We start from the raw sequence: 6,387 nt of genomic DNA on the forward strand, positions 1-6,387 counted from the left end.
CCCCTTTACTTATCAAAAGAAGGGCTCTAAGCTCAATAATGCCTAAGGCCCTTTTCAACTTTGCCTTTTAATGCCTATAGGAATCACCGAGTCTTTTCCTTCCGTATGTGTGGACATTGGTGAGATTTATGATATTCTGTGTCCGACATATCCTGTGTAAGTTGCACTGTGTGTGTGCCCAGGGTTCAGATGCCCCCGAATTAGTGTGTATTGGCAATTTGACAGCCCCCTGCCCCCACCAGTGCCTGAACACATATGTGCTGGTGTATTTGGTCCCTGTCAAGGCAGAGGGACGTGGAAGCTAGCTGACTGCCTGGACTCCAGCAGCTAATGGGGAAAGCCCATTTTAATAGCTGATAACAAGATGGGTCCATTAAAAGAACAAATTAACTGCAAACCCAAAGATTACTTCTGTTCTGCTGGTGAAGGGCTATGGAATGCCAACTCCATTTGTTAAATGAGCACCCCAACCCCTTGCTTCCCCAAGGGTGGCTGCTGTCTGGACAAGCCTGCCAAGCTGTCCCTATCCCTAACCCTTTCTTTTCTTGTGAAAGTGCTTCTTGCCCCAGTTCAAAGCCCTGCACAGCTACCTCCTCAGTGAGGACTTCCTTGTCCTTCTGCTCTGGTCAGAGGGGGACACCTCCGTCCTTGCTCTGAGCACCCCGGGGCTTGGCTGAATGAGGTGGAAGCTGACCTTCCCTGACTTACAGTTCAGCTCTGCATGTTTCCCACCTTTGATTCTGCTCTCCATCAGGGCAGTACCTTTCTTTAAAAAACAAAACAAAACAAAAAAAAAAACACTTGGTTGTTCCTCCATTCACACATTTAGCCAATGTGTTTTGAAGACCTACTATGTGCCAGATGGTGTGCTGGGCCCAGGGTCTGCCCTGGAAGAAGGGAACACTGGGAGGTGAACCCGTCCTGCTGTGAAGAGGGTCCTGCACAGGGGGAGAGAAGCAGAGGAAGGAGTAATAGGTCCTGCTTAGGGATGTCACTGAAGTGACATCTGAGTAGCATCTTGAAGCATCTATGGAGTTTTTCAGGGGGGTGAGGGACTCTATGTCAAGAGAGCAGCATGAGCCTGAAAGCCTGACATGTGTACAGCTGATTTAGGAGCAGGACCTGGTGGGAGGCCCTGCCTACAGTTGGTACTCAATTAATGTTTACAGGAAAATGAAATGTTTATAATGTCTACTATGGGCCAGGCATTAGCAGGGGCTGGAATGGAAGCCTCTGCTTCCTCATCTGTGAAATGAGAATAACAATGTTGCTTGCCTCACAAGGAGAGAAGATCATGGATGTGATGTGCCTGGCATATGGTGCTGTTAGGAGCCAGCCTGGACTTTACCTTCTCCCACCTGGGGAAGGCTAGCTCTTGCTTTCCAGAGCAGGAGGGAAATCAGTCTGTCTGAGTGAGGCCAGAAGGCCATCCTGGGTGGGCAGAGGACTGGCTGCTCTTGCTGCCTTCCCCTAGGCTCCCTAGATCCCAGAGGGAGTACCATGTCCCAAGGGCTTAGCCTTTGCAGGTCAAGTAGAAGCAAGGCCTAGTAGCAAGTAACCTGGATCATTTTGAGAAAGAAGGGGGGGAATATCCATTTTGGTGATGTTTGGGTTTTGGACTCATCCTGTCCTGCTAAATCCACAAAGATGCTTTTCCATGTTATTTGGTACAGCGCCAATGTGCGTTAGAAGAGTTCAGACTTGTTGGTGGCTCTCATCTGCCTCCAGAACAGAGTCCACATCCCTAGGAGGAGCATTTGAGGCCCTTTCTAAATGGCCTCCCAGCCTCATTTTTAGTCACTGCCCCCAGTCACTGCCCCCAGCATCCCTCCCCGGGATGATCTTCCACCCCTGATTCACCAAACTTTGGAGCTCTTCTAGCAATGCACAGATACTATTTCGGCTCCGGGCCTTTGCATGTGCTGTTTCCCCTGCCTGGAATGCCCTTTCTACAATCTCATTATGAAAAATGCTCACTCATTCCTCAAAGCCCTGCTAAATATGCTCTGCTTGGGGATATTTCTACCAAGTCTCCTTGGGGAGGATGAATCCCTGCTTCTCTGGGTTCCTGTGCATTTCCTCAATTGTAAGATGCCATCAATTGTGAGATGCACCATCGATTTAATAATAGCTTTAGGGAGAAAAGAAACTCTGCTTTAAATGTACATATCTGCATTTCAGTAATGTGCAAATATTTTTGAGAAGTGCCTTTTGGAAACAAGGAAATGCCGTAGATGCTTCTCTTGTGGAGCAAGAGCCACAAGGACTGATTTCATTCATTCATTCATTCATTCATTCATTCAATCAATCAATATTTATGGACCTTGGTTCTAGGCACTGAGATGGAGCAATGAACAAAACCAAGTCTCTAACCTCATGTAGCTTATGTTCCATTGGGAGAAACAAGTAGTAAACAAATAAATAAAAGTCTAACATAAATAATTTAAAAGGAAGGCCATGGCAAGAGCTTTGAGAAACATAAGGCAGGGTCGGAGAATAGGGAGTGATCAGGGATTGTTCTTTTTTTAAGAGATTTTATTTATTTATGAGAGAAAGAGAAAAAACAAGCTGGGGGGAGGGACAGAGGGAAAGGGAGAAGCAGGGCTGGATCCCAGGCCCCCAGGATCAGGACCTGTGCCCACGGCAGATGCTCAACTGACTGAGCCACCCAAGCACCTCAGGGATTGTTCTTTTAACGAGGGTGATCAGGGAAGACCTCTCTGAGGTGGAGACATTTGTGCAGAGAGTTGCAAGAAGGGAGGGAGAGATCCATGTGGGTATCTGGGGAGGAGCATTCAGGCAGCCGGTAAGGAAGGGCAGAGACCTGGTGCTGGGACCTTCCCAGCCTGTTTGAAGAAGAAGTGGGGCTGTGTGTGGCTGGAGTGGCAGGAGTGAGGGGTGGTGGTGGCACATGAGGTCAGTGTGGCAAGGGAAAGTCTGGGCTTTTTATCCTAAGTGTGTTGAGAAACATAATCTCTTTGCAGGCAGGACCCCCATGCACCTCAGGCCTATCAGGCTGCAATTTCTCTGAGCGCAGAGAGCCCAGCTCTTAGCACAGTGCATGGCATACAGTAAAGGATTGCCAAATGAATATCGGGTGGCCTGCCAGCAGTCCCTCCCCGGGATGATAGACTGGGTGAGATCTCAGGATCCTGGAGGGAGTGTGAATAAGGCCTGAGGCAGCAAGGGAGGCCCTGGCAGGAAGGACTCACCTGCCGAAATGCACCAGCCGCCAGTGCCCAGAGCCTGGGGCCAGGGGCGAGTTCCCACTGCAGCGCCCCTGGTAGTCATGTCTGCATGCCCCATGGTGGGTAGAGGCTTATTCAGAATGGAATAGCTGTTAAAGGAGGTAGGATAAAAAATATGAAGCTGTTACCTATCTGAGGCGCTTTCCAGTCCCAAAAGCCTTTCACGTGTGTGTTCCTATTCAATCCACACTTCCAGCCCATCTGGTTCTCTTTTTACAGTTGGGGAAACTGAGGCTCAGAGAGGGTCAAGAAGTTGCACAGCAACACGAACAACCACTGCACAACATCTCTGCTCTTGAGTCGGGACACCTGGACTCTGTTCCCAGCTCTGCCACCTTCTCACTGGGTGACCTTGGGCAAGGCACCACCCTCCCCAGGGCCTCAGTTTCCAAGACCATCAAATGAAAGGGTTGATCTAGATGTTTCTCCAAGGCCCACTCTAGCTTGGACATTCAGAGCTGTGCCTTCCAGGGGGAGGCACAAGGGCAGGTCGCCACAGTAGGCGGACTTCAGGCAGACGTGTGGAAGTACAACCTCCTCCTGGGGCTGCTGGCACTGGGACCAGTGGCCTCTTCCTTCGTGAGAGGCTTTAGCCCCAGACCCAGTGTCTCTGCCAGGCAGGCGTGCTGCCGCTTGTCCTCGGAGGTCCTGCCATCTGCCCACCCAGCCAAGATGCCCGGAGTTGCGCCCTCTGCCTCACTCTCACATTCCATGGCCCTGGCCCTTTGCCCGCCCTCCCTGACCCTTCCCAGGGGTGCCGGCCCCTCCATCTTCCTGCTCCTGCCTGGGCCAGGCCCCGCTTCCCCTGACCAGAACTAGCAGCAGCCTCCTCCCCGCTCCACCTGGCCCCAGGCCCCATCCCCTCTAATCCATTCTCCACACCGCAGCCAGAGCCATCTTTCCAAACTGCAATTCTAGTCATGTCATCCCCAGGCTTAAAACCCTTCAATAACTTCCCTTTGCCCTCAGGACAAAGTCCAAACTCTTTAGCATGCTCACAGAGCGCTTAGTGATCTGGCCACTGCCAGCATCCACCCCCCACCATCTCTCTCTCCCTCCCCCCTCATCTTCCAGCCCTAATTCTGCTCTCCCCGAGCTTTCCTTACTTATCTGAGCCACATCCCCTCTTGCCTCCCCGCCTTCGCACACACTGTTCCTTCTGCTGAAACACTCTTCTCAGGTCAACATCACCCCAACCGTAACCCCTCCCCCACTCCCGCCTTCCACATTTAATTGCCCCCTTCAAGAAACCTCCTCCTGGAAGCCCTTGTCAATCCCGCCCTCCCTTCGCCTCCCCGCCTGGTCAATCCCCTTTGGGTACACACATCACGCAGACTGTCCGCGGCTGTCCTCTGGGCAGTGAGCTCGTAGGTGGGAATCTCGGACAGTTCTGAATCCCCAGATCTTGCAGATGCTCGATAGACATTTGAAGTGGGGAGAAACCCCGAATGAATAAATGGATGTGGAAGGGTCCTTTTATATTTGTGCTCATTCATTCAATTTGTTTATTCAACAAATATTTGCTGATTATCTATTAGATGAGGGGTTGGGATGTAACACTGGGTATGACAAGCACAGGCCCTGCCTTTTGGAGCTTGTGTGCCTGCAGGCAGGGGAATGAATGTTGTCTCTCTTACACCTCTGAGGCTTGGGAACCTAGAGGTTTTTTTCTACAGGGACCACCGAAGAAATCATTTCGAATGAAGAAAGCAAGACATGTGCCTGGGCTGGGCTGAGGCCGCGGCCAGGCTTGACCCCACCAGCTTCCTCTCTGCGCCACCTGAAGATATCCTAGCCTTGAAGGAAGATTGCTACCCTTCTGGCCCCAGCCTTCCTCTTCCTCCCCCTCCTCTCCCTCAGCTGTTCTGTTTCCAACCAGGCGGCTTAACTTAGGCCTCCCGGTTGGGCTTTTAATTTGGATTTATTGCCAGCCGTGATTGTATGTTAAACAAACTCCAGGCGATTATTAAAAACATGATTATCACGGTTTATTGTCTTGCTAGGTCCTCAGTGGGTGTTCTTGTGCTGAGAGCCAGTCAGGCCTCCCTTGATACTGAGGGGTGAAGACCCCCAGAGAGGATCTACCCTTGTTCCTGGTCTTGTCACACCTCATAGCGGAGGAGGTGGCAGTGGGGGCCAAGGGACCCTTCTGAAGGAGGATGGAGGCCTTGGGGAGGTGCAAGTGATTTGGCAGAAAGAGCACTAACCAGGCACCTGGGAGGCCTAGTGCCAGTTCGACCCACTGACTTCTCTGGGCTTCAGTTTCTTCTTCTGTGAACTGGCAAGCTGGGCCAAATGACCCAGTGCCCTTAAAGCTGAAGTCCAAGTGTCCACCGGGGCTGGAGGGACGTCACTGTGTTCCACAGGAAGCCTCAAGCCAGGGACACTTCAAAGGCATTCAGAACATTTCATCGTGGGTGTCGGATGGGATCCACCCGACCTAGTTATGAGGACTCTGGGAAAACATCCTCCTGAGGTCAGGCAAGCTGGCTGCTCTGGGCAAGCTCACCTCTGGTTTGGGCAACCAACGGATACACCCAGACAGCAGCTTTGGAGAGGTGAGGCCAGTGGAGAAGAGAGAAGGTTCCTGGCTCAGGAGCCATGACCCTGGGTTCTAGTCCCAGCTCTACCACCCACCCACCAAATGGCCTCGGGCAAATCACAGTCCACTTAGGCTGTTTGTTTCCTGAATGAAGGAAGTTTCCTAAAATGAAGGAGTAGACTGTCAGTGGTTTGCAAAGTTTAAGAAATTAATGGTGGTTTTTTTTTTTTTTTTTTTTCTTTCTCCAAACAGAATCTCCAGTAGAAGCCAAAGATACAAGGCAGAGGTGGGATGGAGCTGCTTGGAAGCCCGGAGCCCAGAGCCTGGCCCTCTGATCTCTCCCTTGCCCCTTGCATCTGCCCAGTCTGGAACACTGGTCCATCCCATCAGCTCTGAATGCCTTACTTTCAAGTCAGTTGGGATGCTGCTCAATCTGCTTCCCAGCCTGCCTCCTTGATCCTCGCCAGCTCCTGTTAAATGAGGAGGGCAGATCGGCTATATTCCCACTTGGGGGAAGGTGAGGCCCAGACTGCTGAAGCGGGGTGGGGGGTCTCCCAGAGCTGGGCTCAAACCTCCTGACTCCTCTGTCTCCAGCCC

This window comes from Canis lupus, chromosome 9, assembly GCF_003254725.2.
Source record: "Canis lupus dingo isolate Sandy chromosome 9, ASM325472v2, whole genome shotgun sequence".
NCBI lineage: Eukaryota > Metazoa > Chordata > Mammalia > Carnivora > Canidae > Canis > Canis lupus.